The sequence below is a fragment of the Carcharodon carcharias genome, chromosome 12, assembly GCF_017639515.1.
Source record: "Carcharodon carcharias isolate sCarCar2 chromosome 12, sCarCar2.pri, whole genome shotgun sequence".
Taxonomy (NCBI): domain Eukaryota; kingdom Metazoa; phylum Chordata; class Chondrichthyes; order Lamniformes; family Lamnidae; genus Carcharodon; species Carcharodon carcharias.
In genome coordinates, this window is record NC_054478.1 from 31,280,035 (window position 1) to 31,293,215 (window position 13,181).

General features: G+C 41.1%; 1 protein-coding gene across 7 annotated transcripts in view; it reads left to right on the forward strand.

The window, feature by feature from the left end:
- The window catches only part of gli2a (GLI family zinc finger 2a), a 357,210-nt gene that overhangs the window by 71,468 nt on the left and 272,561 nt on the right, over nucleotides 1–13,181 (forward strand). The gene's annotated exons all lie outside the window — the stretch shown is intronic.

Genomic DNA, 13,181 nt, shown 5'->3' on the forward strand with positions numbered 1-13,181 from the left:
CATAATTATGATACTTGCTACTATCGTTATGAGGTCTACAAGCAATGTCACCTAGGTCACTGTTGAAGCACTTTTATTGTGGTACCTTACAAGCTAATGTAAATCATTGGTGGGACGAGAATTACACTAACAATACTGCTTCAAAACAAGGGAAATAATTCCTTCTTGACAAGTAAGTCAAATTTGTCCAGTGGACAAATCCATTGAATTCAGCACTGAAGTTGAAACAGTCAAATTCTCAATGAAAGAAGCGTTGTATGTGTGTGTGAGAGGGAACTGCATAAATCAGTTGCCAGATTGGTGAATTAATTCTTAGCAAATTGCCAATAATATTGCACATGGTCAGTTGATTAATTTACACATGAAATGGTGATGGAGTTGAAAAGAGCCTTCGGAATCATGCTCTACAGATCTACCTAGTGGTCAATTCCTGTGATGGTATCGTGTCATTTAGTTTACTTCCTGGCCTCAACCTGCCTTACTTCTATAATCACCTCCCACCCAATGTCCTAGCATGGGTTTTTTGGGCGTCTAAATCTGGTGTCTTGCATGCCGCCTGATATCACTGCCCGTACATGTAACTGGGTCTCAATGTCTTGTTGGGAGAAAGAGAGCACCAACTGTGCATGTAAGTCAGGTTTGAATAATGTTTCGGGAGTAAATAAAGTGGAGCCCATGACCATGCAAATATACATAAGTCAATGGAGGGAATGGCTCAATGGCTGAAAGGACTCCTGTTATTCCATACTTTTGTATAAATTCACCCCAGTGTGTGTGGATGTCAGTGAGCATTTTCAGGGGTTTTTACAAAACAGCAGAACCTCCAATATTCATCCCTATGTACACACACACACACACACACACACACACACACACACACACACACACACACCACCATTCTGATTATCCATCTGGAACCTTTGCTGTACAAAACCTTGTGTGAGACATTCTTTTATTGCCCAGTTTCTCCTTTCTGAAGCTACATTATCATTTCATGCTTTACTTTTGCACTTGCCTTCATTCACATGCCCCTGATAGACAAATTCTCAAACACTTCTTGATGTGATTAAATGTAGTTAAGACGATTTGTTCATGGGGGTCGATAAAACACAATCACGGGCTGGTTTGGCAGAATGGGTCTTTCTGTGTTCCAAGTTCTGATGTTCACTACACTTCAAAAAATATCTTATTGATTGTAAAGCGCTTCGGAACATTCTGAGGTTGCAAAAGGTGCTACGTGCCTGTCTTTCCCTCTTTCTCATTTTATTTTTCTCTCTCTCGCTTACTCTTTTTTTCTCTCTCTCTTTCTTTCTCTCTCCCTCTGTCTCACCAGACAGAGCAGTATCCATTATGGCAGATAATGACATTCTGCACAAAATGGCAATCTGGTTAGTGATGCCAAATACAATTCTGGATACAGTCTTGATGAAATGCCTTCCAAATTCCGCCAACCTATCACAGTTGAGGGCTCAATGCAGTTTGTGAAGGTTTGTTTTAAATCCAGTGAGTAGAATTTCAAATCTTTGGGGCAGTTCATCAGTAAAGGGCTTGTATATCTAAAGGAGCTTAATGGGAGCTTAAAACAAAAGCAGTAACATCAGCTTTAGGAGCCAGATTTAATGATATGGTCGGAATGTTCTGATGTTTCTAAGGATATGATAGCCTGTAATTTATTTTTCGTTTTGTTTCTGGAGCTTGTCAATAAGGAGGTGGCCTGCTACAAAATGTGGTCCAAACGTTAGGCGTTTGAAGTTGTGTTGTGTTATACATGGGTTGAGACTAGGTATCGATGCTGTTTCTGCATCTAATGCTTGGAGCTTCCATGCCTGGGCCCTGATTCCTGTCGTTCACAGAGCCCAAAAGGAGATTGAACCAACACCAGCAGCAAACAAATTTCTTGCTTTTCAATCTCAGACTCTGCTACAAAAAATGGTTTCAAAGCTCGTCATGTTTGGATAGTGGTTTCTGGCCAGGTAGCTGGCTTCAGTGTGACCTTTAGTCTGAACACAGATCAGTTAACGGGGTACTGCAGCCTTAGGCTCCAGATGTGGCAGATGGTTCAAATGTAACAAGTAACTAAGGAATAAAGAAAATAATCAGAGGTACAGCCTTTTGGATGGGATCTTAAACCAAGGCTCTATCTGCTCCCTTAGGTGACGTGGCACAATTTTGAAGAGCAGCAGGGGAATTATCACCAGTATTGTGGTCAATATTTACCCCTCAAACAATACCATTAAAATGACACTTTTTGAAGAAGAGCATAGGAGTCCTCCTCCTTGGGTCTAATGTCAGCCATGATCTCATTGAATGGTGGAACAGGCTCAAGGGGTTAAACAGCCTATTCCTTTTCCTATGTTGATGCCCTGGCCAGTATTTAGCCCTCAACCAACATCAGTAAAATAGATAAACTGATACAGTAAACTTTGTGCTCTCCAGCACTTCACCAACCAGAATTCTCTACCAACTGGAATTTCTGATATTCCCCTAATGTGAATTATCACTTTACCAACTGGAAGCAATTATAAAGTTATCTGGAACCTGTGCCTGCATACTATGTTATTTTAAATTTAATTTGTGTTTTAATGTACTGTTGAAGATTAGAAGTAAAAAGAATACTGTTCATTACTTGCATATTAGTTCATGCTGCAATTATTGCGCTGTATTCCATTGGTAAACGAAACCCTCCATTAACCAGCATTTTTGATGAACCGACACTACCTATTCCCTGTGCATGTCAAATAATAAAAGATTTTACTGTACGTTGCTGTTTATGGGCCAATAGTGTTCATGTATATTTTAGATGAAAAGGAGTCGATTGACATGACGGTGACGTTGTATTAGAAGACATTGAAAGGAGCTTTAACTCGACTTTGCTCTCCTGCAGGGATCCACATTGATCCAAATACATGGTCAATTGTTTCAATAACCAACAAATCTGTTCCAGAAACAATTAGCTGGCAGTATAGCTTTTTTTTAAAAAAAAAAATGGGCAACTAGCATTTATCCAGAGCTTCTCACCACCGCAGGATGTCCCAAAGTATTTTAGATCCAGTGAATACTTTTCAAGTATAGTCATTGTTGTGATGTGGGCAGCCAGCTCACATACATCCAGGTACCACAAATCGAAAACTGCTAATGACCATATAATCTACATTTTTTGTGGTGTCGGATGAGGGATTAATGTTGGCCAGAATATTGGGGAGAACACCCCAGCTCTTTTTTCAAAATAACAACTTTTACACCCACCTGAGAGCTCAGACAGGACCTCAGTTTACCAGCCCGTCCAAAAGAAGGCACTTCCTCCTGTGCAGCACTCCCTCAGCGGGAGTGGGAATTTATGCTTAAGTCCCTGGACTGGAGTATCTGTTTACAATAAAATAAAACTTTGGAACTGTTTTGAAGTATTGGGAGATTTGAGGCTTGCTGCAGTTTTGTACAGAGAGTACTCTTGAGATCATCAAGTGAGTCACTAAAAACCCAAAGGACCAATTTCTGGTCTGTAAACCGATATGATCCTCATGGTTTAAGAGAGCAAACTGATGGAAAGATTTTAATTGAGTTGACCCATGGTGAAATTTGGCCAAAATAATGATGAAAAGTATGAACGCCAAATAAAACAATTGATGCACTCAGGAAACCTGGATCCAGGACTTTAAGCTGCAGTGGTTAAAGACAAAGGCCTGGAATTTGTAGGGGCGCTTTCGGAGGGTTTGGTGATGAATGTTGAGCATTCACCGCCAACAATCCTCAGAACCTGGCCGCGATTTCAGAGTGTCAGGCGCACTCAGATAAGTGCGGAACTCCTGATGTTGCAGTCTGTCACTCAGTTCTGACACAGGCTGCACGGTGGACTTCCTTGACCCCCCCACCCCCCCCCACCCACCCCAACCTGAACCCTCAGGACCAGCAATCATTGAAATCAGCAAAAACCTTCAACCTTTCCACTCTCACATTCGCTGTTAGAAACCCCATAAAAGGTTATACTTTGTACCATAATTGATGAACAATAGGACAGGTCCTGAAAAATAATTGTGTATTCATGGCAGTGCTGTTAAGTAATTCATCAGTAAATTTTTATTAATAATCTTGTTAAAAGTTCTTTTTCAGGATATTTTATCTTCTACCTTCGCCCATTTTTCTTTAAATAAACAATATGGACTCAATAAAAACCTGTATGTCAGCTTTATTCAGTTGGTAACACTCTTGTCTCAGATTCAAAAGGTTACGGATTAAAAGCCTCACATCAGGATTTGAGCACATTATCCAGGCAGTTAATGCCAGGCTGGCAGTTCAGTGCAGTACTGAGGGGAGCGCTATATTCCTGGAGCTGCTGTCCTCGAGATCAAACGTTAAGCTGCGAGCCCTGCACTGATGGACATTAAAGATCCCTTGGCTCTATTTGAAAGAGAGCAGCAAATTTCTCCTGGAGTCTTGAACAACAATATCTCTCTCTTAACCCTCATCATCAAAAACAGATGAACTGGAGATATAACTGACACCATGTATGTATGTGAGCAACGTGGGCTGATTCTTCCTATAATTAGGAAATAAAGCTATTCTGCTTTTAAGCTTAAAAATAAGACATTCCATTGGCTGTAAAGTGCTTTGGGATGTTCCGAGGCTGTGAAAGGCACTATATAAATGCAAGTTCCTTCTTTCCTTGCTTTTTAATCTCACCGATATTTGCATGTTACCAATGCAGAATTCCTGCTCCATGGTACCAACTACTGCACCCCAAAAAAAGTGATCCATTTCTTCATGCTTAAAGATGTGTAATGAGGCACCATAAAAATGATTTCTTACATTTTTCAATCATTGATCTTTTTCTGCCTGGGTCCTGGTGGAAATGACACCAACGTCATTCTGACCTTTGAAATGAAATCGGAAGGAAGGACTTTGTTTGAAAACGGTTATTAAATGTGACAAATGTTCTTTAAGGACAAGTAATTAAAACTATTAATCACTGTTAGGAGCTCCGGGGATCGGGAAGCATTACATGTAAACGGACACCACTGATGACGGGGTGCACCTAGAGAGGAACGTGTGTTGGAAATAAAAAGGCTCCTTTTTTGGCTGTTTATATTGATTCCGGTAGCAGGACATTGACTTGTACTCAGCACCAGGCTGAGCTATTTCTCTGAGCTATTATAGTAGCTTTGGTAATTGCATTTACAAAAGACAAATTCTGTGTGTGTTCATATAAATATTTATATATAATATATTTCGTAACCCATCCTCCTCTTTCTCTTCTAGACATACTAGTGTCTAATTTTGTTGAAAGTTTAAGGACAAGTCAAATCGTATGCATTCTCCACATGTTGCAGCATGTGTCCGATCTAATCTTCAAAATTAGATGAGACAGTCTGTGTTTTGGCTTTTATGTGTGCTCATAGGTGGTAGTTTTTTAGCTTCTGTCTTGGGTTGAAATGGGTAGCTCATTTGGACATGTATTTGTACTTTGGATACAGAATTTTTATTCCGAATATTCATTTAATAATTCAATTTAAATTTGTTACCCCCTTTGAGCACAAATGTAAGAATGTAAGAAACACAGAAAAATTTATTCATATTGTATCTTTCACAACCTCACAATGTCTCAAAGTGCTTAACAGTCAATAAAACCATTGTTGTAATGCGGAAAATGAGGCAGCCAATTTGTACACAGTAATGTCCCACAAGCAGCAATAAGATCCTCTGTTTAAGGTTTTGGTTAAGGGATAAATATTGGCCAGGACACCAAGAGAACTCCTCTGCTCTTATTTAAATAGTTCCCACGGGATCTTTAACGTCCACCTGAGGATGCAGATTGGGCCTCAGTTCAATGTCTCATCTGAAAGATGGCACTTCTGACAATGCAGCATTTTATTGACTCATTCATGTTTGTGTTCACTTAAGCATTATAAACTAGAATGATTAAAGTGTGTTTTCTTAAAAAAAACTTATGTTTCCTATTTTGGCGCAACCTGGCACTTAAAAGAATTCTGAGTATTCACTTGTTTATCATTATTAGAAAGAAAACGCTGTGAAATTTATTTAATAGACACTGAGATGTCTTCTGTTCTTCCAGGACTCACCATGATTCCAATGAACATCTAGGTATAAATTAATAGTCAATATTGATTTTGTTGAATGTACAATATGATTATTACCTATATATTGACCTATAGGACTAAGGGTATATTATACTTTGAGCAAGTCCTTTTCCCAATCTTCTATTAGGGTCCCTTGTGTTCTTTAGGTGATTTCCCTTTTCATAGGACACCTGTTTTGCAATTGTAGACATTGTATATGGCCAGGCCACTGCACCATACTTTATATAGCAATAAGTTTGCGTATATTTGATTATTGAAGCACATGACATTTTCAAGGAAGAAACATTTGATTGGTCGATTTTGTGGCCTGGGTAGAACAGCTAGGGACTTTTGTCCCTTTTCTGGTTTAGAAGTTAACATTGGGACTGAAACAATGGATTACCTGCTGAGAATGCGATTTTCTGTCTGTTGAAGTTAAGGGCATCTCATTTACCAAATCAGCCCCAAAACATTGTCACTAACTTCCATGTACAAATGGCTAGTTCTCACCATGTGCTCTTCTTGAGAAAGAAAGACAGATTTGAATTTATATAACACCTTTCATGACCTCAGGACATCCCAAATTGTTTTGCAGCTACTGAAATTCTTTTGAAGCGCAGTCACTGTTGTAACATAGGAAGCACAGCAGCCAATTTGTACACTGCAGCATCCCACAAGCAGTAGTGTAATAATGATGAGATAATCTTGTTTTTAATTTTGTTGATTGAGGGATAAATATTAGTCCACACATTGAAGATAACCCTCCCTGTTCTTCATTGAAATAGTATCATAGGATTTTTTTACATCTACTTGATAGAGCAGATGAGTCTTTGGTTTAATGTCACATCTGAAATAATGCACCTCTGACAGGGTAGCACTCCCTGAGTACTATAGTGAAGTGTCAACTTGAATTATGTGCTCAAGTCTCTATAGTGGGCCTTGCAGACAACATTCGGATTCAGAGGCAAGGGAGCTACCACTGAGCCCTGACACTTTTATATCATAGAAAACTGCTTCAAGCGGAAGCTTTCCTATTGTCCTGGTTAGCAATGCTGTGAAAGCTGTCACATTTGCATTGGCAGGAGGTGGTGGGGGGAAGGGTTGGGTATCAGGTTCCTCATTGCTGGCATCAAAAACTGTGAATCACAACTTACATTTTTGACCACTGGACTTCTCCCAGCAGTAAAGGAAGGTTCATAGACGTTGGCTGGTGACCAGGGAAAATGGAAAAGGACGTAGGCTGGAGCCATCAGCCTTTAATGGTGCTGACCTGGCTCTGTGACCACCATGAAATCACTGCTCGAAGTGGTGAGACTATCAGTGGAAGCAATGTTGAAACATGAGTGTGTGAACAATCAACCTTCCAGAATCTTTCTGTGAGAGTAAGCTGCCTAGGCTAATTGATATTACACAATGTCCCACACAAGACATTACTGGCAAAAGGAAACCTGACCTAGTTTAACTTCAAAGGAAGTGGCGTTTTCAGATTTTTGGCAATGTGGCTGAACGTGCATCCTCTGAACTGCTGCCAGCTTCGTATTCATAACGTCTGTCATTATAACACTCTTATTTTTAAACTGTGCCAAAATTACTGCAGCGATGCCTCGGGAACAACGAGATGCAACTTTAAGCAGGCTTGGCAAGGCCTGGATCATTCATGATGGAGCCTGCCTTTGGAGTGAAGTTAAATTGCTACTACGTGGATCTCTTTTTTTTTAGCTGAATTCAGCTGGCCAGAAGTCTGGGGGGTGGGGTGGGGGGTTCCAATTTAACCAGGCTACAGAGGGGGAGAGATCAGCCAAGTTTTCCACTACTAGACAGTTCATATATGTGCCTGCTGAGTGCAGGTAGAATGCTTGTGAGGAACAAGAGTGCCCATCTAAAGGATAGCACGTATTTATATAGCGCCTTTCACCACTTCTGGACATTGCAAAATGTTTCACAGCCAACGAATATACTGTTGAGATTTGCACCCATTCTGCACACAGCATGGCCCCACAAACACCATTGAGATAAATGGCCTGATCATCTGTTTCTGATAGTCTCACGGATACCTCTGGCAGAATCTGTTTAATCGGTCAGAGAGGGCAATGCCCTCATTTGACACCCGAGTATTAGTACCTCTGACAATGCACAACTCCCTCAGTACTAAGAATGTATGAACTAGGAGCAGGAGTAGGCCATATGGCCCTTCGAGCATGTTCTGCCATTCATTCAGTGTAATCATAGCCGATCTACTAATTCAATTCCACTTTCCTGCCCTAGCCTGATAGCTCTTGATTCCCTTCGTTTCTGAAAATCTGTTGACCTCAGCCTTGAATAACCTCAACAACTGAACACCTATAGCCCTTTGGGATAGAGCATTCTAGTGATTCACAACCCATTAAGTGAAGAAGTTTCTCCTCATCTCAAATGGCTGATGCATTATCCTGTGACTCTGACCCTTAGTTCAAGACTCACCAATCACAAGAGATATTCTCTCAGCGTATACCCTGGCAATCCCTCTAAACGTTTCAATGTGGACACTTTTCATTCTTCCAAATTCTAAAGAACGTAGGCCTATTCTACTCAATCTCTCCCCCTAGGACTATCGCCACACCCCAGGAATCAATCTAGTGAACCTTTGTTGCTCTCCCTCCTGTACAAGCTAGGGTGGGATGAGAATGCAAGGAGAGCAGCTTAACTGAGTTGTAGGGGGAGAAGAGTACCTGCTGAATGGATCAGAAAGAATGAGAAGCATGTCAGTATGAATTGGGAAGGTTGCAGGGGATGAGAATGTGAAAAGGTAGAGAGTTGGATGATGCAGAGTGTGAACTCGGCTAGAAGGTTAGGGTGTTTTTGTGAGATGGTGGGAGCAGGGGCTAAATGTTAGAGGACTGTCGAGGTAATTTTGTGCAAGGTATAGACAGATTGGTTTGTTGATGAAAGAAAAAAGCAAAAGATGTGCATCCTTATAGCACCTTTCGCTACCTCTGGGTGTCCCAAACAGCCAGTGAAGTATTTTTTGCAGTGTAGACATATTGGAAGGTAGGAAACATGACGTCCAATTTGTGTACAGCAAGACCCACAATCAGTTACGTGCTACTACTGGATAATCTGTTTCTCTGATGTTGATTGAGGTATAAGTATGACCGGGACATGGGCTGGAGAAGGTGGTGATGGGGACGGGTAACACCCCTTCAAAAAAAATGCCATATAATCTTTTATGTCCCCCTGTGAGGGGATTGGTTTAACATCTCGCCCAGAAGACAGACCTCTGACAGTGCAGTGCCCTTCAGGAAGTATAAGCCAACTGGCAGAATGGGACTTAAACCCACAACCTTCAGACTCAGAGTGTTACTAACTGATTCTCCAATGAATTGTTTTTTTTCCTCTTTTTAGACTAAAAATCTATGAATGGGTGTGGGGGAAGTCTCTTGCAGCTGTTCAGGTTTACTGGGCTGCCTCTTATCGTTGAATAGCTCATCAGAACCCAGTGTCTGGCCGCTTGAACAAAGTACAGGAGGTCCACCAGGAGTCACCTCTGCAAAGACGTGGGGGAGCAAAGAGGGGAAAGTGATGTTGCAGGAATTCAGTTTAGCACCTACAATTTTTTCTTCCTCAGCAGCCTACTTGTTGTTTTCGCGAATAGTTTTGTTTATAGAGTGAGTGCCGACGTATAATTAGGGAACTGTGTTGTCGGAATTTGTGAGCCCGACAGTGTGAGGAATGCCAGTTAACATTAGTAGATAGTCATTAGCCATGGGCATATTAGTGGTTCTGATTTATTAATTCATGTATCTCATTCTATAAGGCCTAAAAGCGCACTCAAGCAAGTCGCAGTAATGCATTCTGCGTTTAGACAAAAATATTTACAAAATCAACAGAAAAAAATTGTACATTTTCTTCAGTATTAGAGTTGCTACAGCTCGGTGCACTGCTCCTTCTTTAACCTTATTCAGCGCTTTCTTTGGATTCTTCCCAAAAGGAATTCCTAGGAGTCTGCCAGAGGAGCCCAAATCCCCATTATTGAATTGCTGTTTGATGTTCCTGCTTGTTTTTATATTTACTTTGATACTTGAAGAATCAGAAGCTCAGACAGTTAAGAGTAAATCTGAGCTAATGGGAGCCCAAGTGATCCTTAGGAGTTCAGTGAGGTTAAAACCCAGTCTCCTGGCTTTAGGCCGAGAGGCAGAACTCAAAAACATGGTACAAGATGGGATGTTTTGTGTTTCTTCCTGCGACTGGCTGCAGCCTCTCTAGAAGACAGGGAGAGCGGTTTGGTTTCTAACCATCTGTTTGTTTATCTCCTGCCAACCGTACCCTTAGTCACTGTGCCACCACCAGCGACACAGACCACATGCTCCTTTTCTTCGCTGTCTAAGATCATTCCACTCGTTTGTTTTAGGAGGAGAATCTTTTCTCTCTTCTTAGTTTCCCTTTGATTTCATTGAAAAACTGCCCTGTGTGCTTCTGTAAAGAATAAAGTTAACATTTTAGTGAGGCCAAGCACGATACTGTACCATTTATGTAGTGCTCCATGCAGTTAAAATTCATGCATTGCCTCCTTTACTATTAAAGTGGAAGAGTTTTATTTCTTCATTCTGAATTAGCCTGCATTGCTCACATGGTGTCAGTTGTATCTCCAGTTAATTTGTTTTTGATGATCATGGATAAAGGAGAGAGATATTGTTCAAGGCTCCGCGAGAAATTTGCTGCTCTCTTTCAAATAGTGCCAAGGGACCTTTAATGTCCGCCAATGCAAGGCTCTCGGTTTAATGCTTGACCTCGAGGACAGTACCTGTATCTCAAGGATGGTACCTCCCTCAGTACTACGCTGAAGTGCCAGCCTGGATTATTCACCCAAATCCTGATGTGAAACTTTTAGCCATAACATTTTGATTCAGAGATAAGGGCTATTATTATGTCATTATGAGTGCTTGGCTGAGTTTCAAAAGTTACAATTATCTCAGCAGGCATTCACAGCTTGATAGTTTAAAAAGTTATTAAAGGATTAGCTGTCTTTGATGTGGGTTTGAATAGATTTTTTTTTGTTTTATAAGAAATTAACCACTTGAGATTTAAAAGCTTTGAATGGATTTCATGAATGGGAGTTTTTTTTCACTATTATGTGTGTATAAGTGAGAGCTGTATTAGATTGTTAGAGGTTTTTTCTTCATCTCGACATGGCTCCTGAGGTCTGCTCATGGTGGATACTGGGTGAGTGGCTGTGGAGGTGGCATGGGGGTATGGGAGCAGTGGGGGTAGGTGGATTAGTGGGGGGTGCGGCATGAGAGCTAGAGGCCAGTAGCATATAAAAGAACTGGCACAAAGTCACAGAGAACCAAGACGGGCCTTCTAACCATCTTGTGACTCACCCGCCCCTGTTGCTGTCTACTCTGCTTCTGGGTTCCGCAGGCCTGACTCTATTCTGCCCCCCGCCACGCCCCACGAGAGCAAAAGTTGCATATTTTTTACTGAGGTGGGTCCAGCAAGTCGGGGCAGCTGCCTCTGTGGCGAAAGTCCAGCCTAACATCTCCAGTTGTGCAGCACTCCCTCAATACTGCAGTGGAGTGTCAGCCTGGATAATGTGCTTAAGTCTCTGGAGTGGGACTTGAATCTGCAAACATTCTGACTCGAAGGTGTCAGTGATAACAAACTTGACACCATTGGACAGAGTTAGGGGAAGAGGCCTTCCTTAAACGTTTTAACTTGAAACAGATTCGCCCTCTCACCTCAACAAATCTGGCCAGTACATGTTATAAATCAATGCAAGTCGACCTTTGAAGCCTTGAAAAATGCTTCCAAAAATGGCGGGCCGACTTATACACCAATCATAAAATATTACAACCTTTAGCTTGATACTTCCAGCTTCATACTTCTTTCTTTTTGCTGAAGGACCCATTTTTGTTCATCTTTCACCATGTACATTTTGCTCTGTGTGGGCTTGTCATAAATTTTTGCGCATCTTCTTGGCAACGCAGCCTTTACTGCCTGCTTTATCCCATGCACCAACTTGTAAGGTAAGTAAAACATGCATTTCCGAGGTGAAAGATTGAGGCTGGCTCCTAATGTGGGTATAACATTCCTTAGCAGAATAAGAGCTCAACCTATATGCTGATTATAGGCCTGAGCATGATTTTTGGTACTGAAGAATAAGGTCAATTTATACACCAGGTCACCTTATATGCTGCAATCTATGGTAATGACAAGAAAATAAGTTTGTTGTAGCCCTTGGCTTGTACCTGTTGCTAGAATCCTCATGATGATCAACATTTAATTAGCAGAAGTACATACAAGTAAACCTTGTTTGAATTCATAGCTCATTGTAAATGGGCTGTGTCCTAACCTCAGCTCCATTACACACACGCACATTCCTGCAAGTCGCTGATACCCTCATCATGCTGGCTGCCTCCCACAGGTAAGACAGCAGATGAAAGGCAGCTGGGCTTTCACAAGCAATGCATGGAGAGAGTGCTTGCCGATCCTGTTGGTCACCTCCTTAATGCCCATAACCTATGTGCTATTAGGAGCTGGATGGAAAACAGAGCCACTGTTTCTTTAATGATGATGAATATGATAACAATTTTTCATGCCAGCATTTTGCTTTGTGGAAACTAAATGCCAGTATACCTATGGATAGCCCCATATTTACTTCAGCATGCTATATTTGCACATGTTGGAGCCAGTTAGACAGTGCTTTGTCATATGAGCAGGAGAGCTTTCAAATCACCTCAGATGGTTAAGTGAGTTGAGGATTAAGCATCTATAAAACATTTGAACTCTACTATATTAAACTAAGTATGAGGAAAAATTTGCCGCAGATTGATCAGATAGTTGACTTTTTAAAAAGAAACCTATTTAGGCTGAGGAATACATCAAATGACTACAGTCAGATTTGTTGTTCTGAAAAGCAGAAAGGCATTTCCTCATGGAGTGTCAGGTTACAAAGTGTTCTAGCACAGTGCTTACAAAGACAACAAGCCTGGAAGGAAAATCATTAATCATTTTACTGAGCTAATCCTGCATTTCAGAACTGTAGCAATGTAATTACATTCAAACTTTATCTAGGTTATATTGCATGTATTGTGCGGCATGCAAGACTTTCATTTAGTACAGTGTTTACATACT